The sequence below is a fragment of the Chlorocebus sabaeus genome, chromosome 26, assembly GCF_047675955.1.
Source record: "Chlorocebus sabaeus isolate Y175 chromosome 26, mChlSab1.0.hap1, whole genome shotgun sequence".
Classification (NCBI taxonomy): Eukaryota; Metazoa; Chordata; class Mammalia; order Primates; family Cercopithecidae; genus Chlorocebus; species Chlorocebus sabaeus.
Genome location: NC_132929.1, coordinates 19,929,873 through 19,953,853, shown reverse-complemented (window position 1 = coordinate 19,953,853; position 23,981 = coordinate 19,929,873). Strand labels below are relative to the sequence as shown.

The 23,981-nt window shown below is 37.3% G+C and overlaps 1 protein-coding gene across 5 annotated transcripts in view; it reads left to right on the top strand.

Annotated features, from left to right (window-relative positions):
* The window catches only part of FRMD5 (FERM domain containing 5), a 337,009-nt gene that overhangs the window by 106,277 nt on the left and 206,751 nt on the right, over window positions 1-23,981 (top strand). The window lies entirely within an intron of this gene.

The window sequence follows — 23,981 nt, the reverse complement described above, 5'->3', positions numbered from 1 at the left end:
TGGTGGCTCAATAAAACGTTTATGTCCTAGTTAGGACTAATGGGTTATAGGTATCTGAGAAGAACTTGAGCTAGCCTTAGCAGAAAGAGGGGTTTACTATAAGGATGTAGAGGTTGCCACACCTAAGAATGGGAGCAGCTGGGCCTCAGAGGGAGACTGGAATTAGGGAACAAATGGAAAGCTGGCCTGGACCTAGGAGGTGTCCATGCTCCCTCTCCCTCTGCTTTTGTTTGCATATCTGCTTCTTATCTATATACAGACAAGATTTCTTTGCTCCACGGTCTACTTGGTAGAAAAACGACCAAGCTGCAGTACCTGAGTAACACATGAAGACGCTGCCTTGATTTGTTCTCATGGTTCCGGTTCCAAACTCCCAGGAGAAGGAATCTGGCTGACCTGGCTTGGGTCAGTGTGTATCTTGGGTTCATGGTAAGCACATATGCCAGAGTCCATATGTTTCTGGAGATATGGAATGCGATGTGGAAGTATGGTCTTTGAGAAAGAGGGTTCTTGCAAGCTGATTCACTCACCCCAAAATGCAACTATTATGATATATAATGGTGAAGACTTTTATGATTATTTTTTTCAGTGGGGCTGGGTTGTATTGCTCCATTAAGATATTAGCATGGTTGCAGTGTTTTGTCAACAGAGTATTGTCTCTCATCCATGCTTTTGCATAATCTAATAGATGTTGTCATTTCTACGCTTCTTCACCTGACTAGCCTCATTCATGTTCAAGTTTCAGATTAAATAACTTCAGGAGAAGTGCTCATCGGTCAGTCTTCCTTGTTGCTTCATGCCCTTCCCTTTCCCTACCCTGATAAGATCAAGTTTCTTTTTATCCTGAAGGAAGGAATGGAAGAGAGTTTAGAAAATATGTACATTCCTAAAAATACTCCCTATCTAATGTATACAAGTTTCTGTGCTAATTTTTGTGAGTAATAAAAAGGGAGTAATGGCCGGGTACAGTGGCTCACACCTGTAATCCCAGCACTTTGGAAGGCTGAGGTGGGTGGATCACGAGGTTAAGAGATCGAGACCATCCTGACCAACATGGTGAAACCCTGTCTCTACTAAAAATACAAAAATTAGCTGGGAGTGGTGGTGCACGCCTGTAGTCCCAGCTACTCAGGAAGCTGAGGCAGGAGATTCACTGGAACCCGGGAGGTGGAGGTTGCAGTGAGCTGAGATTGTGCCACAGAACTCCAGCCTGCTGACAGTGAGACTGTCTCAAAAAAAAAAAAAAAAAAAAAAGTAAGGCAGAGGATAGAATAAATACACAATTACTATAATGTGAAGTAAAATAAAAGTTTCAGAGGACATTATAGGGAGAGAAACATTAGGCCTTGAAATTTAGATTATGTTTCTAGAGACTGATGGGGAGAGGAGGGAGAGGATTCTAGGTGCAGAAGTCAGAAAGAAATAGGAGCATGGTTGTAGCAAAATTCTAGATGAGCAAAACCCATTTCACTAGAACAGAGGGCAAGGGTGCAGTAGGAGATGAATCTAGAAAGGATCACTTAGCTCATATCCTATGATGAACAGAGTAAGGAAATTATACTTAATTCCTTTGGCAATGGGTTGATGAATTTTGTGCAGAATACATCATTAGAATGTAAGCTTCATGAGATAAGATGACAATAGCAACTGTGTGTCTTTTTCTCTGAATCTTTAGAGTCTAGCACAGTGTCTGGCACAGAGAGTGTGTGCTTAAGAAATATTTGTGACTTCGTGAATCACAGCTGTATCTTAGCAACGTTAATTTGGCAGCACCAAATAGAATGAGTTATAGGGGAAGACTGGGAGCTGTGAGACCAATTTGGAGGTGAATATGGTAGCTTGGCTGAGAATTAATGAAGACCTTTGAGCTAGAACAGAAAGGATGGAGGCTGACTTGTAGAACATTGTGGAAATGGAATCTGAAGGACCAGACATACAGAAGAGGGAAGAGACCCTTTGAATTAAGGGACTAGATTCCCAAAAGAGACTGATGACCAAAAGAAAAATACCTACACATTACTGTTTTATGAGAGAAAAATATGAAGCAGTTTATTTCCCTTGCTTTTTAAATTAAAAAATGGGAACATTAAACTTAAATACTTCAAAGTCTGCTTCTCTTACATCCTGTGTCATCATACAGTGAGGTGCTCTGTTTATATTTCATGTAGGATATCAGGCCTCAGCTCTATCCTAACATTCGTGCATAGGCACTATGTATTTTTCCTTCCTCTCTTGACTGAGGGGAAGCAGGGAGAGAGGAGAGTAGAGGCTCAGCAGCACACAATTCTAGAGAAAAAGCAAAACCTACCAGTTAAAAAAAAATTCCCATGGGTGGAAGAAAATTAAGAGTTAGCACTGGCCTAGAGTTTGTTTTCTCAATAAAAAAAAAAGTTTGTGGAAAAAAGATGAGTGTTTAATTAACCAGATATCATGTATATAAGGGTATTTCTTATACACCTCCTTCAAGGGTATTTCTTATATACCTCCTTCTGGAACTTAGCACTGTAAGATTCATTCAGTTACTGATTCCCATTTTTCCCCCATCACAAAATCTTGTTCACATTAATATGCTGTGATTTATCTTCTTCCAAAGTCTCCTGTGCTTAGAAAAGAAGAGCTAAAATTAGTCGGGAAAGCATTCATTAAAGACTGGATCATGGGCATTCCGCTAAGCACTGGTGATAAGGAGACTTCTAAGTTATGTTTTCTGTTCTTAAGGAATTTATTAACCTGGTTGAAGAAACAGGGTATATATGTGTGTGTGTGCATGTGTTTGTGTGTGTGTGTGTGTGCGCGCGTATATCTATATCCGGCTATATATGTAAAATGTAAATAATATCATAAACATATGCCAAGTGCTAAATAAGCTTGATTTCATAATATTTGTTTCACAAAGAGGTTAAAAACCATCAGTCAAGTAGACCGTACCACCAGTCAGGTATACTGTACCACTTAGGTGAATTTAACATTTTCTTTTCCTGAAGAAAAATACTTCAGTATTTCCCAAAGATTTCATTGAGAGAGAAAATTGTGTTTGACAAATTAAATAGAATACCATTATTAATAGCTTACAGTTGCTATAAATTGATCTCAAATGCTTGGTGCTTGAATAATGGAATAGGTTCTGTGATTTATAGTGTAAGTTCATTGCTAGGTGTTTCCATAGTTACGGTGCTCTTTGTGCAGGGTCCCCAAGCTGGTTGTGTTAGGTTGTCTCAAATTGCCCATTTTCTCAGATTATGTATTTGCAGGTTTTCATAATGGAAAGAATTTAGTTGTCATGGTAAGGATTCATAGTAGTCTTTTAAAAAATTCAAAACATGGGATGTAGAGTGATTAAAATACAGCACTTTCTTTGGAAATAAGTACTATAAGACTTAATTTTAAAATGCACATTGTCAGAAGAAAATTGCAGTTATTAACCCAGGCACAGTGGCTTACGCCTGTAATCCCAGCACTTTGGGAGGGTGAGGTGGGTGGATCACCTGAGGTCAGGAGTTTGAGACCAGCCTGGCCAACATGGTGAAACCCCGTCTCTACTAAAAATATAAAAATTAGCTGGGCGTGGTGGTGGGCACCTATAATCCCAGCTACTCAAAAGGCTGAGGCGGGAGAATCACTTAAGCCCAGGAGGTAGAGGTTGTAGTGAGCCAAGATTGCTCCATTGCTCTTCTCCAGCCTGGACGACAAGAATGAAATTCTATCTCAAAAAAAAAAAAAAAAAAAAGGCAGTTATTCATCTCTTTGGTAATTTAGACAGGCAGGGCTTCCATAACATTTTATCTTTAATTTTAATATATTGAACTAGCTATTGTGGCTAAATATTGTATATGCTGAGATATAGTTACAAATCAAATGGGACATCTAAAGAGAGCAGTACTCACTAGGGATTTTATTTACATCATCTCAGTAATTTTATGGGCAAGCATGCTGAGGATCTAGGAGATTAAATAACTCGCTTATGACCTTGCAGCTTATAAATGGGATCTAAAATTGTACCCTATACCACAGATTTTCAGATTCTTGGCCCCAACTTCAGGATAGACAAGTTTAAAATGGGAATTCAAGTAGGAGCTCCGTAAACACAGATTAAGTTCAAGTGAAGTGAGGGATAGAGGTGAGCATGCATGCATGTGTGCGTGCATGCAGGGTGTACACTGCTAAGGGTTAGTGTGATGGAGGTCTTTGCTGTGTTCTTTCTTTATGATAAATAGTGAGAGACGTGGAAGGCAAAATTTCATTAGGCCCTTAGGCCTAATCAGCCACTTTCTCTTTGTTCCTGCTTTATAATAGGCACTTCTGATGTCTTGACTTACCTGGCTACATGCACTACAAACATCTTCCACTGAAATTCTTTCTGTTCTTTATGTCCCAGTTGCTTTGCTTCTGCTTGCTCTGACTGCAGAAAACCACCCAAATAAAATGCCTCCTGTTAGGAAGTGATCAACTTTTTTTTTTTTTTTTTTGACATGGGATCTGGCTCTATTGCCCAGGCTGGAGTGTAGTGGCGTGACTTTGGCTCACCACAAGCTACGCATCCTGGGCTCAAGTCGTCCTTCCACCTCAGCCTCCCAAATACCTGGGACTATGGGCACATGCCACCACACCCGGCCAATTTTTGTATTTTTTGTAGAGACTGGGTTTTGCCATGCTAACCAGGCTGGTCTTGAACTCTTGAGCTCAAGTGATTCTCCCATGTGGACTCCCAAAGTGCTGGGATTACAGGTGGGGATCACCATGCCCAGCCCTGATAAACTTTTTAAAGGACAAGCAGACATGCCTGTTTATCTACTGGAAACTCTGGTACTGACAACTAGTGGTCAGTTCCACATTACACATATACTTAAAGCCATTGTTAATAATTTTATGTGGTATTTCTTATCTTGTTCTATAGATAAAAATGGACTCACAAGGAAAGATTTAAAAGCATGTCTGAAGTTGTAAAGTACATTCATGCTGTAGAATGGGAAAAGGGACGGCAAACAAATGTGAGACCCAGAGTCACCATCTTTCTGTCCCCTCCTGTGCTGATAAATTCTTTCTCTTATATCAGTCTGCTAGCCAACTTTTATTTTCTCTTGAAACCTGAGTTTTTAATATAAGTCTGTAAAATATAGAATAAATATGAAAGTTATCAATAATATTAAGAATCCATTTATATTATACATTAAGGAGTTCCTTGAAGAATAAGACACTTTGACTGGGTCAGGAGAAAACCACTGCTGAGTGAAAGAGCTTAACAGTTTAGGGGCTTAGAGCTGATGGTTTTGTAGTCAGACTGAACAGGGTTTGGATCCCACCTCTGATGTCACTGGCTGTGTGCCTATGGGCAAGCTAGTTAACCTTTCTAAACCTTGGCTTCCTCCTTTATAAAATGAAGATACTAGTAGTTTTTGTCTCCCAGAGTTATTGTGGCAATTAAAGGAGGGCACGTATATAATGTATATCATAGTGCCTGGCATATGGTATGGAATGAATAACTGATAGCCTCCAGTATTGTTTTCTCTCCTCTTAACTTCAATCCTGAGTACCTCTCTGTACACCCAAGGTTTTGGGGAAGGAAGGGGAGAAAACGTGAGGAGGGATAACCTGAAACAGTTGATATCTGTCAGAGGTGCACACATGGAATGAAAACCTGTGGAACAAGAATCAGAGCATCATTTCTCTTTTCTAAGTCCTGATATTGCTTAAATACTTAAATAAAGAAATATTATAATTATTGTAGAGTGATCTTAAAATTGTTGGATTTTTACCATATATTTATGAATCTGTTTATGTTAAATGTTCAGAATAGGCAAATCTATAGAGACACAAAGTCGATTAGGGGTTGCATAGAGCTGTTGGGGACAGAGTTAATGGAAAGTGAGGAGTGACTGCTAATGGGCACAGGATTTTTTTTGGCAATGGTGAAAATGCTCTAAAACTGATTGTGATGATGGTTACATAACTGTGAATACACTAGAAACCATTGAATTGTATATGTTAAATGGGTGGGATTGTCAATTATATCTCAATAAAGATGTTTAAAATTGAGGGAGTTTGTGCCTATCTCATCAACTAGAATGTAACTTTCTTGGAGAACAGGACCTATCTCTTTCCTCTCTAAACACTCAGCCTAGCATAAAAACTAGCACATAGTAGATGTTCACGAAATGTTGAATAATGAATAACTCCTTGAGTAAGTCTAGGACAGAATTCCCAAACAGTGTGACGCACTATACAGGAATTACTTCAGCTAGAGTAGTTTCGCTTCAACTCAGTGTAACTATTGGACTTTCAATTTTCATTTTATTTGCATTCCCCCAAAAGTTTAAAGATTGCTGGGCTGGAATACCAAATTTTATTCCTAAATGCAATTTACTCTTTCTTCAGTGCCAGGGATGATGATGATGATGATGATGATGATGATGATAGCAGCTGATATTTACTGAGCACTTTCTATGCTTCAGGCACTATTCTAAGCATTTAAAATAAATGAATAAATAAATATGTGTATATATAGCTCATTTAATCCTCACAACAATTTGGGGATAGGTTCTGTTATTATTCTCACGTTCCAGATAAGGACATTGAGGAAAAGTAACTTGCACAGGTTCAGGCAGGTAGTAAGTGGTGGAGCCAAAGTTCAATATGGCACCAAAACCTGTACTTTTAACTACTGCACTAGAATGTGCCATAACATTTTGGTTCATATATTTCAAAGGAACCTGCTTGATTACTTTCTTCTCTGAATTCATTGCATATGTTGACTGCATTACTCTTTAAGTTTTTATATTATTACTTGTTATATTGTAGGGCTTTTGTGAGTCCTACTTACTCTCTTTTAAAACTTGGGCAGGCTCGGTTGCTCACACCTGGAATCCCAACGCTTAGGGAGGCCAAGGCAGGGACGTTGCAGTGAGCAAGACTGCACCACTGCACTCTAGCCTGGGTGATAGAATGAGACTCTGTTTCAAACAAACAAACAAACAAACAAACAAACACTGGTAAGGGCAGAGACTACTTCTTTATCTGTTTCTAAACCTGGCCGTTGTTGTCCTGTGTTGCCCTTTATATTATCAAGATCATGAATGATGATGATTTTTACAGTGAATGGAAATCCTCTCCATAGTACTGCTTTATTTTAAGGTCAGTGTCCCTTTTATAATACAAGTGCTTCATAAAAGCCATGATTATTGCTTTTTAATGGCAGACTAATCTTTCTGCCTCACCGCTATCAGTCCTACCCTTTAAACATCTCCATGGAAATGCTCTATCAATAGGCCAATATTCACCTTTTAAAAATTGTGGTAAATACACATAATATAAAATCTATCACTGTAACCATTTTTAGTGTATCATTCAGTGGCATTAAGTACTTTTACAGTATTATGTAACCTCATCACTCACTAGTTCCAGAAGACTTTCATTACCCCAAAAGGAAACCTACTTAGCGGTCACTCCTATTTCTCTCTTACCTGCAGGCCCTGGCAATCACTAATCTGCTTCCTGTCTCTGTAGATTTGCCTATTCGGGATACTTTATATAAATAGAATTATCTAATATGTGGCCTTTGGCATCTTTCACTTAACATACTGCATTTTCAAGGTTCATCCGTGTTGTATCAAGTATTAATACTTCATTCCTTTTTACAACTGAATAATATTTCATTGCATGAATGTACCACATTTTGTTTATCCATTCATCTGTTGATGGATGTTTGGGTGTTTCCATCTTTTGGGTGTTATGAATGGAGCTGCTATAAACATTCATGTGTAAGTATTTGAACACCTGATTTTAATTCTTTTGAGTATATGCCTAGAAGTGGAATTGCTATATTGTATGGTAGTTTTATGTTTAGCTTACTGAGAAAACTCTAATATCCCTTGTATAATTTTATAGATATTTTATAACACATATGGATATTATTGCTTGTATCATTACTAAATACCTCTCTTTTTCTCATTCCTGCAGTCTTCAGGCCCTCTTGGTTCTACCTTTTAAAATTATCTCCTGAATATGACAGGAGATAATTAAAAACTTCCATTTCCATTCAAACCATCAGACTGTTAGTATGTTTTACCTAACCAGTTGCTAACTGATTTGGGCAAATTATTTAATGTCTTCGAGTCTCCATTTCATTATTGATAAGAGAGGATAATGTATATATAGAGTTGTCATAATTGAGATAATACATATAAAGCTCTTAGCCTTCTGATGGCATAATAGGGCTCGATAAATGTTTACGATTATTAATAGTCTTTTAACCTGTCTCTCTTCCTCAGGTCTACCTCAAAATTTATTAGCCATACTGCTGGTAGAGTAATTTTTCTTAATTGTGAAATTAACCATTGCTTCCCTATTTTGTATTTTCTTATAACTCTCTATGCCTATAAGATAATGCCCAAACTTTTTAGCTTGATTTGAGATGCTCCTCTTTGGCTTCTCTTGGCCTATGTGGCTCCTTGTCAAGACCAGTATCGGCATCCCAACCACAGGGCCGCCATAGTATCAGGTCATTTGCTTTCTCTTCTGTTTTCTTACTTAATTTTTCTACTTTGACCTCTAAGTAGGTCCCTTATCTTCTTGAAAACTTAGCTATGTATTTATTTTAAATGTTTGCTATATTTTATTCTGAAGTTTCTTTGAGTTTTGTTGGGGGAGGCTATTTAGGTTATCTGGTCTACCCTATTGACAGAAATGCCTTTTTTATATTTCTTGTCTAATTTCCTGTCTTTCCACTTTGCTTCTCATACAGAACTTAGGGCTAGAAGTGGGTTTCATATATCTTTATATTCCTAGGCTCTAGAACATAGTGTTTATATAATATCTATTTAATGAATATTCTCCAAACCACAGTGTTTATTTGGAATACTTGTTTACCTTCTAAAATTCACAACAAACTGATTGCTGCAATTGCCAAATAAGAATCTATATAAATGACAGCTGCTGAGTGAAGTTTGTACATAGGGGAACATTTCCTGGTAGCCATATTAGATTTCCATAAGTAAATCTCTTGGTGCTCAGATCACAATCATTTATGTGTAATGATATCTAGGTGTGGTTTATACCACATCCCTAAATTGCTTCCCCAGATTATATATCAAAGTCATGATCGTTTGGCAGAATTATAATTGCCCATGGGGAATGGTGGCCTCTGACTTTCATAGCTCAGGGATGTATTGTTGGAGCTGCTGTCAGTTTTTCACTAGAGATATAACAATTGAAGTGTCTTACATTTCTATAGTGCTTTTTAAAAAACAAATTTGAGATACAACACATACCATACAGTTCACGCATTTAAAGTGTACAATTTGATGGAATAAAAGCTAAAGGATGATTAGCCTGGAGAAGAGAGAAAACTTATAAGAATGTGACAGCTTCCTCCAGTATTAGAAGGTCTATCATGTGGATCATGTAGAAAAAAGGTTTAAGTCTGTGCTGTGTTGCCCCAACGGGAAGAACCAGGAAGTTGCAAGGAGATAGATTTATATCAACATTTATATCTGAATTCATATCAGAAGAATTTCTGACAGTTGGCATTAGTTGAAAATAAAGTGGGCTCTCTCGGGAGTTCATAAAACTCCATCAATAATAGTATCCAAACAGGAGCAAGATGACTGGTAGTGGGGAATTCTGTAATGGTGATTCAGGCATCCCGTGGGTTGTATTAGATGATTTCTGTGGTCTCTTTCTACCATGAGAGATCAGTTCTTTGAAGGCTAGAGAAAACAAAGGGAGAAGAAGTTTACAGCTTGCAAAACAGGGGGTATGTATAATGTAAAGATAGGTGTGTTATCATCTTCTTGAAATTTGGTACTCAAAACATAAAATTTGAGGTTAGTCTCCTCATTATATAGATGGGACATTCAGATACAGAGGTTATTAAACATTGCCCGAGGTCAAATAGCCAGTCAATGGCAGAGTTAGAACTAGACTCCCTATTGTTTTAAGACAAATAAAGGAATTATTCATTTTAATAATTAAGATAAAAATAATTTACTGGATGGAAAAACTGACAGGTCCAAGACTAGGTTATGACCACATCCTTAATGTATTATTAACGAAAGGTAGGTATGTTCAGGATACCTTTCAAACCTTTTGAGGATAAGATCAAAGAGTATGAATGACAAGCTTTACTACAAAACTTACCCTGGTGCTGCTGACAGAAAGAAGATATTGAACTGAATGAACCACTTATTTAACACAGAATGGCTTTTAAACTGTTTATGTCTTTATGTTTTTTCTCTCTTTGCTTTTATCATTGTTTTTGAATGTTTTATTATTTCCATAGTTTGATCCCATGTATCCCATTTTATTCCAAGTCCACTTTTATCTCAGCATTTTGAATGTTCAACACAAACAACAAATGCATTAAACAGCAAGGCATTGTAACTTCTAACATCAATAACAGTAAAAGCAGTAAGGCATTCAAGAACAATGAAATAAAAGCAGTGGGGAAAAAAAATCCTGGGCTCAGATGAAGCTCGGCTAGGAGTATATCAGCCAGTAGTGAAGCTTGAGCAGGATCACTGAGGTTAGAAACAATTGTGCCAGACTATGGATGGACACCAATTCTGTCCTTAAAATTTAAACACATAGCATTAAAATATTATAATTAGTAACCAAGCAAGACTGGCATGAGAAAATGAAATCTAATCTTGATCCTTGTTTTAAATATTTTAAGAGGAGTTTATCAAATAAATTTTCTTGCTTAAGTGGATGCATTTAGAAGTAATGGGACCATATAGATTTGCCCTGTGAGATTACATGTCTTAATCTTCCTCCTAGCATATCAAAGAGAGTAAGATATTTGCATATTTCCAGTTATCTTTTCACTTTTTAAAAATCACATGAAATGTCCTGTGATATTTATATATGACTATTGAGGTCCAAAGGTAAAAGAAGGATATTTTAATCTGTCTTTTAAGGCATATAATCAGAAAGGGTTTGAGAAGCTTGTCATGAATTACGAGCACTTTCAGTGAATTGCTTACAGAGTATTTTCAGCACAAAATCCTGTGAAATTTAGGTTCATAATTGCATCACACTCCTTTGGTACCATTGTTGGAGTCAGAATTCACTTGGGAAAACACTAACTTAATTGGCAAACTTTATCTCTTCTTCCTTCAATACACCTACAAAGTGCTTATCATAATGGGAATTATGCTTGTTCCAAGGAGAAGCTATCCTTGTGAATCAGCCAATTAGCTAGTGTTTCATATCTTATCTTTCATTCCCAAGCCTGTGATTTTTTTTCCTCTAAGTACCAACACTTATTTGTGAGCTTGCAAATTGAAATGTATGTATTCCTTTGCTTGACATCTCATCACTGTGTAATATGACCTTCAGCTATGCTTTTAGGAAGTGATTATGTATGTCTGAATTTAAAAAATATCTTCAGACTGTGGAAACTGATTTTTTAAAACAAATTTTAAAGGAATTTCCTGTCTCATAGAATTTCTTGGCATATAAAACAAGGGAGTCTTCAATAGAAGTGAAAGAATACTGAATGCGATTTGTACAAAACAGCACATTTGGCCGTCAATTATGGACAAAAATCACCAGAAATCAAACACCTGGTCTCTCCAGGGAGGAGGACTGATTGTCACATAGCAAGAATACTGGCTGACCTAGCATAGTTCAATATATGGAGTGGAGAGTATCTCACCACAGAAAAGTCATTTGAGAATACATTTAAAAATATATTAGTTTGGTTTTGCCAGTGCAGACTTATTCTCGATTAGCAGATAGAGTGTTTTTGAAGGAGATTTGCTGCAACCTTTAACGTCAACTTTTCCCCTCTGTGTTCTGATATGAGCTAGTGGTGTATGGGGACCCTTACCTTTGTTTTGTAGAGTTAATGTGAGCAAGAAAGAATCTGTGTGAAATTTTGAACAGTCCTAAGAATTTTGATATTTATAAAAATAAAATTTAATTTATTTTTGAAAATAAATTGTTCTACTGTCCCTAAAGTACCAAGAAAATGAAATAATTTTTGGGAAAAGCAGGTTTCAGAATAATTTCACAGCCAATTGTCATTTCTTGGATCATGAAAGGCCTTAGGATATTGGTGTTGACATTTTGGGTTCACTTTTCTTCTTCATTGTCCTCTGAGGCTGTCTATATGTAGCAGATGGACCAGATTGTGGCACGGCTGACCTGTTAATTTTCACTATTTCCATTATTAGAAACTTTCACTGGTTATGTCACAATTTACGTTAGCCACAAAAATGGCCAAAATGAATGGATTTTTAAATTACCTTGTAAGCTATTCATTTATGGCCCCAAAACACAGACAAAATGTCAGTTCAAAATTTTATTTGAGGAGGATATAAATCAGTTTGAACAATAATTTTAATACATGTTAATAATTATTTTTATTATCTGAGTTCCAAAGCACAGAGAAAGAATCCCATAGGATCTCAGTAAATGTAAAATATAAGTAAACGATTGGACCATAGTTCATTTTTGTGTGTGAAAGAATATAACAAGCGTCTTGCTGTTGTTTATTATTTCTGGCTTGTCACTGGATTCCACCTAAAAGTTTCTGTTTCCTGAAATAGTTGATCCCAGATCTCTTTATGAATCACAATGCTGATTTGCTTTTCTTTCTGTATGTATAACAGAGAACTTTGTGGTAACACATAGTTGAGGATTTTAAGCAGTCAGTAAAGACAGAAAATTAAAGGAGAGAAAATCCAGAACAAGCTGTTCAAAACTAATCAGTAGGAAATTATGTAAACTTAATTAACTAGGGCATCAAGGGAAGGTCTACAGAGTGTAATGAAATTTTTTTAGAAATGAGGCAAAGCAGCCAAACTAAAATAGGGTTAGTTGAAGTGTTCCCAAAAGGGAAGGAGGGAATATCCTTCCTGCATAAGGAGCCTTGATTGACCTCCTGCCTTATTTCTGGCTGTGAATCTCTATGCCGTGATCCTCAGTGGGGTAGGTGAGTATGGTGCCAAATGAACAAAAAAAATAGATCTCATTTGTATTATTTATTGAATAATTCTCATACAGTAAAATGGAGACTGAAATATAGGCATTATGGCCAAGCTGCAAACCTCTGACCTTCCATTTGCAAATGAAACAAAACAATTAGCCAAGATTTAGAGGAAGCTCATAAATTTCACATCTAGGTAGACCAGCTGGAGAAAAACTTGAGGGTTCTCTGTCTAGGACTCAATTCAGTTCAATTTTTAAAAAATTTATCAAACACCTACCTGTTCTGTTAAAAATGATGTGCTAATGCTGCATGGAACAAATAGCTGAGTGAGGCATTTCATTGCCTTTTAAGAGCGTATAATCTATTATGGACAAAGAGACAAGTACACAAACAATAAGCATACCAGGAAGTGGTACAAAATAATACTCCTATGTCTGAAGACTCCTAAATGTTTTTTCCTAGTCTCGTTTTCTCTTGTAAGCCCCAGATCTGAGTAGTCAGCTGCCTTTTGGACCTCTCCCATCAACTTTTGAATAGAGAAATGTAAACTTTCCGTTTCTGATAACTTCAAGTAGATTTAGAAATGTAGACACACGTACAAAAATGGAGTGTTTTCTCAAAGCTGTCATTTGGGTTGCAAATATAGAATTCAGGTTTTTTCGGCACACATGAGAAGTGATAATTGTTATATATACGTACACAATCCCATATACCTACAAACCCTTTATGACAAGGACAGATTGTAAAACACAGTACTGTCAAATTTTGGAAGACAAAGAATGCATATATGAATTCTTCATTTAAAATTGGGTTTGGAAATTCAAACAAAATTAACTAAAGGAGATAAAAAGTTTTATTTTGTTATTCCTTTATAGCCTCAGTCACATGCTTTAGTTTTTTTTAGTTGTGGTATATATATATATATATATATATATATATAAAACATAAGCATTTTAACCATTTTTAGGTATACAGTACAGTGGCATTAAGAACATTCACATTATTGTGCTAACATCACTGCCATTCATCCCCAGCACTTTCAAATCTTCCCAAACTGAAACTCTGTATACATTAAATAGTAGCTCCCCATTCTATTTTCTGTCTCTGTGAATTTAACTATTCTAGGTACTGCATATAAGTGTAATCATACAATATTCGTCCTTTTGTGTCTGGCTTATTCCACCAAGAATAGTGTTGTCAAGGTCCATTCATGTTGTAGCATGTGTTAGAATTGCCTTCCCTTTTTTTTTTTTTTAATTATTATTATACTTTAAGTTCTAAGGTACATGTGCACAATGTGCAGGTTTGTTACATATGTATACATGTGCCATGTTGGTGTGCTACACCCATTAACTCATCATTTACATTAGGTATATCTCCTAATGCTATCCCTCCCCCCTACCCCCTCCCTACAATAGGACCCGGTGTGTGATGCTCCCCTTCCTGTGTCCAAGTGATCTCATTGCTCAATTCCCACCTATGAGTGAGAACATGTGGTATTTGGTTTTCTGTTCTTCTGATAGTTTGCTGAGAATGATGGTTTCCAGCTGCATCCATGTCCCTACAAAGGACATGAACTCATCTTTTTTATGGCTGCATAGTATTCCATGGTGTATATGTGCCACATTTTCTTAATCCAGTCTGTCACTGATGGACATTTGGGTTGATTCCAAGTCTTTGCTATTGTGAATAGTGCTGCAATAAACATACGTGTGCATGTGTCTTTATAGCAGCATGACTTATAATCCTTTTGGGTATATCCCCAGTAATGGGATGGCTGGGTCAAATGGTATTTCTAGTTCTAGATCCTTGAGGAATCACCACACTGTTTTCCACAATGGTTGAACTAGTTTACAGTCCCACCAACAGTGTAAAAGTGTTCCTATTTCTCCACATCCTCTCCAGCACCTGTTGTTTCCTGATTTTTTAATGATTGCCATTCTAACTAGTGTGAGATGGTATCTCATTGTGGTTTTGATTTGCATTTCTCTGATGGCCAGTGATGATGAGCATTTTTTCATGTGTCTGTTGGCTGTATGAATATCTTCTTTTGAGAAGTGTCTATTCATATCCTTTGCCTACTTTTTGATGGGGTTGTTTGTTTTTTTCTTGTAAATTTGATTGAATTCTTTATAGGTTCTGGATATTAGCCCTTTGTCAGATGAGTAGATTGCAAAAATTTTCTCCCATTCTGTAGGTTGCCTGTTCACTCTGATGGTGGTTTCTTTTGCTGTGCAGAAGCTCTTTAGTTTAATTAGATCCCATTTGTCAATTTTGGTTTTTGTTGCCATTGCTTTTGGTGTTTTAGTCATGAAGTCCTTGCCCATGCCTATGTCCTGAATGATACTACCTAGGTTTTCTTCTAGGGTTTTTATGGTTTTAGGTCTAACATTTAAGTCTTTAATCCATCTTGAATTAATTTTCGTATAAGGAGTAAGGAAAGGATCCAGTTTCAGCTTTCTACTTATGGCTAGCCAATTTTCCCAGCACCATTTATTAAATAGGGAATCCTTTCCCCATTTCTTGTTTTTGTCAGGTTTGTCAAAGATCAGATGGCTGTAGATGTATAGTATTATTTCTGAGGACTCTGTTCTGTTCCATTGGTCTATATCTCTGTTTTGGTACCAGTACCATGCTGTATTGATTACTGTAGCCTTGTAGTATAGTTTGAAGTCAGGTAGCGTGATGGCTCCAGCTTTGCTCTTTTTGCTTAGGATTGTGTTGGCAATGTGGGGTCTTTTTTGGTTCCATATGAACTTTAAAGCAGTTTTTTCCAATTCTGTGAAGAAAGTCATTGGTAGCTTAATAGGGATGGCATTGAATCTATAAATGACCTTGGGCAGTATGGCCATTTTCACAATATTGATTCTTCCTATCCATGAGCATGGCATGTTCTTCCATTTGTTTGTGTCCTCTTTTATTTCACTGAGCAGTGGTTTGTAGTTCTCCTTGAAGAGGTCCTTTACATCCCTTGTAAGTTGGATTCCTAGTTATTTTATTCTCTTTGAAGCTATTGTGAATGGGAGTTCATTCATGATTTGGCTCTCTGTTTGTCTGTTACTGGTGTATAAGAATGCTTGTGATTTTTGCACATTGATTTTGTATCCTGAGACTTTGCTGAAGTTGCTTATCAGCTTAAGGAGATTTTGGGCTGAGACAATGGGGTTTTCTAAATATACAATCATGTCATCTGCAAACAGGGACAATTTGACTTCTTCTTTTCCTAACTGAATACCCTTTATTATTTCTTTCTCTTGCCTGATTGCCCTAGCCAGAACTTCCAACACTATGTTGAATAGGAGTGGTGAGAGAGGGCATCCCTGTCTTGTGCCAGTTTTCAAAGGGAATGCTTCCAGTTTTTGCCCATTCAGTATGATATTGGCTGTGGGTTTGTCATAAATAGCTCTTACTATTTTGAGACACGTTCCATCAATACCGAATTTATTCAGAGTTTTTAGCATGAAGGGCTGTTGAATTTTGTGGAAGGCCTTTTCTGCATCTATTGAGATAATCATGTGTTTTTTGCCTTTGGTTCTGTTTATATGCTGGATTACATTTATTGATTTGCATAAGTTGAACCAGCCTTGCATCCCAGGGATGAAGCCCACTTGATCATGGTGGATAAGCTTTTTGATGTGCTGCTGGCTTCAGTTTGCCAATATTTTATTGAGGATTTTTCCATCGATGTTCATCAGAGATATTGGTCTAAAATTCTCTTTTTTTGTTGTGTCCCTGCCAGGCTTTGGTATCAGGATGATCTCGGCTTGGCCTCGTAAAATGAGTTAGGGAGGATTCCCTCTTTTTCTATTGATTGGAATAGTTTCAGAAGGAATGGTACCAGCTCCTCCTTGTACCTCTGGTAGAATTTGGCTGTGAATCCGTCTGGTCCTGGACTTGTTTTGGTTGGTAGGCTATTAATTATTGCCTCAATTTCAGAGCCTGCTATTGGTCTATTCAGGAATTCAACTTCTTCCTGGTTTAGTGTTGGGAGAGTGTAAGTGTCCAGGAATTTATCCATTTCTTCTAGGTTTTCTAGTTTATTTGCATAGAGGTGTTTATAGTATTCTCTGATGGTAGTTTGTATTTCTGTGGGGTTGGTGGTGATATCCCCTTTATCATTTTTTATTGTGTCTATTTGATTCTTCTCTCTTTTCTTCTTTATTAGTCTTGTTAGCCGTCTATCAATTTTGTTGATCTTTTCAAAAAACTGGTTCCTGGATTCATTGATTTTTAGGAGGGTTTTTTGTGTCTCTATCTCCTTCAGTTCTGCTCTGATCTTAGTTATTTCTTGCCTTCTGTTGGCTTTTGAATGTGTTTGCTCTTGCTTCTCTAGTTCTTTTAATTGTGATGTTAGGGTGTCAATTTTAGATCTTCCCAGCTTTCTCTTGTGGGCATTTAGTGCTATAAATTTCCCTCTACACACTGCTTTAAATGTGTCCCAGAAATTCTGGTATGTTGTATCTTTGTTCTCATTGGTTTCAAAGAACATCTTTATTTCTGCCTTCATTTCGTTATGTACCCAGTAGTCGTTCAGGAGCAGGTTGTTCAGTTTCCATGTAGTTGAGTGGTTTTGATTGAGTTTCTTAGTCCTGAGTTCTAGTTTAATTGCACTGTGGTCTGAGAGATAGTTTGTTATAATTTCTGTTCTTTTATATTTGCTGAGGAGTTACTTTACTTCCAACTATGTGGTCAATTTTGGAATAAGTGCGATGTGGTGCTGAGAAGAATGTATATTCGCTTATTTGGGATGGAGAGTTCTGTAGATGTCTGTTAGGTCCGCTTGGTACAGAGCTGAGTTCAATTCATGGGTATCCTTTTTAACTTTCTGTCTCGTTGATCTGTCTAATGTTGACAGTGGGGTGTTAAAGTCTCCCATTATTATTGTGTGGGAGTCTAAGTCTCTTTGTAAGTCTCTGAGGACTTGCTTTATGCATCTGGGTGCTCCTGTATTGGGTGCATAATATATTTAGAATAGTTAGCTCTTCCTGATGAATTGATCCCTTTACCATTATGTAATGGCCTTCTTTGTCTCTTTTGATCTTTGATGGTTTAAAGTCTGTTTTATCAGAGACTAGGATTGCAACCCCTCCTTTTTTTTGTTTTCCATTTGCTTGGTAGATCTTCCTCCATCCCTTTATTTTGAGCCTGTGTGTGTCTCTGCATGTGAGATGGGTCTCCTGAATACAGCACACTGATAGGTCTTGACTCTTTATCCAGTTTGCCAGTCTGTATCTTTTTAATTGGACCATTTAGTCCATTTACATTTAAGATTAATATTGTTATGTGTGAAATTGATCCTGTCGTTATGATATTAGCTGGTTATTTTGCTCACTAGTTGATGCAGTTTCTTCCTAGCATCAATGTACTTTACATTTTGACATGTTTTTGCAATGGCTGGTACCTGTTGTTCCTTTCCATGTTCAGTGCTTCCTTCAGGATCTCTTGTAGGGCAGGCCTGGTGGTGACAAAAATCTGTCAGCATTTACTTGTCTGTAAAGGATTTTATTTCTCCTTCACTTATGAAACTTAGTTTGGTTGGATATGAAATTCTGGGTTGAAAATTCTTTAAGAATGTTGAATATTGGCCCCCACTCTCTTCTGGCTTGGAGAGTTTCTGCCGAGAGATCTGCTGTTAGTCTGATGGGCTTCCCTTTGTGTGTAACCCGATCTTTCTCTCTGGCTGCACTTAACATTTTTTCCTTCCTTTCAACTTTGGTGAATCTGACAATTATGTGTCTTGGAGTTGCTCTTCTCGAGGAGTATCTTTGTGGCGTTCTCTGTATTTCCTGAATTTGGATGTTGGCCTGCCTTACTAGGTTGGGGAAGTTCTTGGTGATATCCTGCAGAGTGTTTTCCAACTTTGTTCCATTTTCCCTGTCACTTTCAGGCACACCAATCAGACGTAGATTTGGTCTTTTCACATAATCCCATACTTCTTGGAGGCTTTGTTCATTTCTTTTTACTCTTTTTTCTCCACACTTCTTTTCTCACTTCATTTCATTCATTTGATCTTCAATCGCTGATACTCTTTCTTCCAGTTGATCGAGTCGGTTACTGAAGCTTGTGCATTTGTCACATATTTCTCGTGTTATGATTTTCATTTCTATCAGTTCTTTTAAGGTCTTCTCTGCATTGATTATTCTAGTTATCCATTCATCCATTCTTTTTTCAAGGTTTTTAGTTTCTTTGCGCTGATTAAGTAGTTCCTCCTTTAGCTCTGAGAAGTTTGATCGACTGAAGCCTTCTTCTCTCAACTCGTCAAAGTCATTCTCCATCCAGCTTTGTTCTGTTGCTGGCGATGTGCTGTGTTCCTTTGGAGGGGGAGATGTGCTCTGATTTTTTGAATTTCCAGCTTTTCTGCACTGCTTTTTCCCCCATCTTTGCGGTTTTATCTGCCTTTAGTCTTTGATCATGGTGACGTACTGATGGGGTTTTGGTGTGGGTGTCCTTTCTGTTTGTTAGCTTTCCTTCTAACAGTCAGGACCCTCAGCTGTAGGTCTGTTGGAGTTTGCTTGAGGTCCACTCCAGACCCTGTTTTCCTGGGTATCAGCGGAGGCTGCAGAAGATAGAATATTGCTGAACAGCGAGTGTTGCTGTCTGATTCTTGCTCTGGAAGCTTCATCTCAGGGGTGTACCCCATGTGAGGTGTGAGGTGTCAGTCTGCACCTAGTGGGGAATGTCTCCCAGTTAGGCTACTCAGGGGTCAGGGACCCACTTGAGCAGGCAGTCTGTCCGTTCCCAGATCTCAGACTCCGTGCTGGGAGATCCACTGCTCTCTTCAAAGCTATCAGACAGGGGCATTTACCTCTGCCAAGGTTTCTGCTACTTTTTGTTTAGCTATGCCCTGTCCCCAGAGGAGGAGTCTACAGAGGCAGGCCAGCCTCCTTGAGCTGCGGTGGGCTCCACCCAGTTCGAGCTTCCCGGTGGCTTTATTTACCCACTTAAGCCTCAGCAATGGCGGGTGCCCCTCCCCCAGCCTCGCTGCTGCCTTGCAGTTAGATCTCTGACTGCTGTGCTAGCAATGAGGGAGGTGTGTGACCCTCCGGGCCAGGTGTGGGATATAATCTCCTGGTGTGCCGTTTGGTAAAGTGCAGTATTAGTGTGGGAGTTACCCAATTTTCCAGGTGTTGTGTGTCTCAGTTTCCCTTGGCTAGGAAAAGGGATTGCCTTCCCCCTTGTGCTTCCCAGGTGAGGCGATACCTCGCCCTGCTTCATCTCTCGCTGGTTGGGCTGCACCAGCTGGCCAGCACCAATTGTCTGGCACTCCCCAGTGAGATGAACCCGGTACCTCAGTTGAAAATGCAGAAATCACTTGTCTTCTGTGTCTCTCACGCTGGGAGCTGGAGGCTGGAGCTGTTCCTATTCAGCCATCTTGGGCACGCCCCTCCACCTTCCTTTTTAAGACTGAATAATATTCCATTTCCTTTCAAGGCTGAGCAATATTCCATTTTGTGTATATACCACATTTTGTTTATCCATCTCTCAGTGGACACTTGGATTTTTTCCACTATGTACCTATTGTGAATAATACTACTATGAACACAGGTGTACAAATATCCATTGAAGTCCCTGCTTTCAGTTCTTTGGGTATATACCCAGAAGTGCAATTGCTGGATCATATGGGTATAGTTATCATATGGGTATACTTACCCAGATGGGCTTTGTTTTATAGGCAAGTTCAGTGTTGCCCAGGCTGGTCTTGAACTCCTTGGTTCCAATGGATCATCTTGCTTCAGCCTTCCAATTAGTTGGGACTACAGGCCAGCTAGGCTAGTACCCAGCTCAATTGCTGGATCATATGATAATTTTATGTTTACTTTTTTGAGGAACCACTATACTATTTTCCACAATGGCTGCACCATTTTACATTCCCACCTGGAATGTGCAGGCATTCTAATTTCTCCATATCCTTGACAACATTTGTTACTTTGTTTTAGGTTTTTTTTTTAAACAATAGTCATCCACATAGGTGTGAAGTGATATCTTATTGTAATTTTGATATGCATTTTCCTAATGGATTAGTGATTTTGAGTATCTTTTCATGTGCTTATTGGCCATCTGTTTATCTTTGATGGAGAAATATCTGTTCAAGTCCTTTACCTATTTTTTAATTGGGATATTTTTTGTTATTGGGTTATAGGAGTTCTCTGTATATCTGAATATCAATTGCTTATTAGATATGTGATTTACAAATATTTTCTCCCATTCTGTGGATTGCCTTTTACTCTGTTGATTATATGTGTTGGCATACTTTGATAGTGCCCTTTGTTAATTTTGATGAAGTCCAATTTATCTGTTTTTGCTTTGGTGGTCTCTGCTTTTGGTTTCATATCTAAGAAACTTCCAAATCTAATGGCTTGAAATTTTTTCCCCTATGTTTTCTTCTAAGAGTTGTATAGTTTTGGCTCCTATATGTAGATCTTTGATGCACTTTGAATTAATTTTTGTATATTGTATAACGTAAGGATCCAAGTTTATTCATTTGCATGTGGATATCCCAAAGCCATTTGTTGAAAAGACTTCCTTTACCCATTAAATGGTCTTGGCATTCTTGTTGAAAAATCATTTGGCCATGGGCTTATTTCACATAGCATAATGTTTTATTTCTGGGCTCTATTTTATTCCTTTGATCTATATGTCTGTTCTTATAGTACCACACTGTTTTGATTATGGTAGCTTTGTAGTGAGTTTTGAAATCAGGAAATGTGAGACATAAATTTGCTCTTCTTTTATAAGATTGTTTTGACTCTGGGATTCTTGAGATTCTATGTGAATTATAGCACAGTGACATACTTCTACTTGTGGTCTTTGAAGTGTTTTATAGGAAGTCCTCTATGACATTTTTATATAAAAACTCCTTTTGAGGTAATCTCCTCTAGTTCATCTAAGTTTAGGATAAATGGGAGGGTCTGATAATTTAAGCCAGTGTAGGGCTACATGGTATTATTTAAACCCTTAGGCAGAATAAAAGATTACAGGATAAAGGATTTGAAAAGATATTTTCTTTCTAGAGAAAAAGGAGGAAACCACATTCGAAAAAACAGTTATCATGCCTTTTGAATTTTTTAAAAGTTTGATTGGAAAATACTCAGCTATTCAGCATTTGCCTTTAGCAAAGGTTTTAGATTGACTCCCCTCCCACCCATTCTCAATAATCTTATTTTTTGTTTTATAAATGAATAAGCTTCAGAGATTTTATACTGCAGTGTATAACATATGTATGTAATATAGACATAAAAAATACACATAGTTTAACCACTTTAGCAAGCTGTAAAAATCCAAATCTTCAGGGGCTACCTTTTGTTATTTAAGGATGCATAAATCATGATAACTTTTAGATAAGTCCTTCTCATCTTCATGAGCTTTATGAAATCTAGCACAGTTACTTTCCATAGCAGATGTTTGATAATTGTTTTATAGTGAAATTTTAATAATAATAATTTTATGTCTGTTTTTTCCTGTTCAATAATAGGCAGTATTTGAAGGAACTTTTCTGGCTTAGTTACTTCATACATCCAGTCACTTAGTTTTCTCCCCATCTATCTGAAGGAAAGGTACTTACTAAATTTGTTAGTGATCACATTTTTTTGAATTTTCTAGACTCACTCATTTTGATTAAAAGGTAAAAAGTATTTTCCCATCAATATTTGTATTTATTTGAATTACCAAATTTCTTTTGCTTTGAACTTAAGCATGCTGCAGTCCTTGTCTTCTTTTTTAATCTTGCAGTTATTTATAATTTCTTTTTGTAATCTCTTACAGTTTTGATTTAGTTTTTTGACAATGCAGTTGAATATATTCCCCATGTATTTAAGAATATTTTAAATAAGTGCCTATTTCTTTGTAATGATTTTTCTCAGAAACAAATCCTCAAGCTACTCTAGTAATATTCCTACTCCAGAGTAGTACATCATAGTTCTTGAGAAGAAAAGGAAAAATAATTGTTTCTGTGTGTTTTAAGTGGAAAGTAGTTTCTTTGATTTGCATGAACATTAAGCCATGATAGGTAATGACAGTTTTTTCCTAAAATGTATTCAGTTACCCATTGAATGGATATGTCATAACCTGTTGTCCTTGGCTTATAGATCTCCTCAGGGAAAATGTTCCAAGAGAGTGAGCAAAAGAAATGTTTTCTGGAAAAAGTATCAAGGCGAGAGTGTTGTTATTTCAGACATCACAACATTTCCCTATAGCAGTCTATATCCAAGAATAAATCTGTGCTAGCCAAGCAGATGAATCTGGCATTTCTGAGAATACATGTGATGGTTGAATTGAGATTTTTGGTAACAACTGTGGTCACTCTAAGATACCCATTTCTGGACATCTCAGACTGAGAGATGACTGTGAGAGGTATCATTTTAAGTCTGGAGACCAGAAAACTTCTATACTTGTTCATAGAGCTTTTCATTTATCTGAGTATTTTCCTCTGCTTGTCAGGACTTGTGCTTTCATGAGCTCCTGCTCTCATATCAGGGGAGTGAATAATTGAATTTGGATAGTTTTTTGGTTTTTGAGTTGGAACACTCCTTTTCCTATGGAACGTCTATAGAAAAAATGAGCCAACAGAGAACGTGCAGGGGAGGCAACTCTGAAAGCTTCCATGGCTATATATATATCTGTTTTCCTTGATTTGCTAAACCCTAAGTTTAAAGGAAACTACTGTCTAAAATAGGGAGATATTCCCTATATTTATACCATCATCTGAGTATTTACAATGGAGTGTTTTGTATTGTAAATGTCAAAAAGGTTGAGACAGGACTCACTTAAATTAAGAGGGGAAACTTTTTTAAATGATGGAAATAGTGGCTTAACAAACTTACATCTCTTTTAACTCCTTTAATACCTATAATAAACTATGACTGTTCAAGAGTTGAGCAGTCTCTTGTTTGAAGCAATTTATTTGTTTTCCTTCAAAATTGGCACCACTTTAGAATTTCCAGTTGAGATCTACTTGGCTAAGACCTCATTTCCCATCCAATTCATTAAAATCGTTGATGTTCAAGCCAAGGAGAGGATATTTTCTGGGTCTATTTATGATGGCTCTGTATCTAAC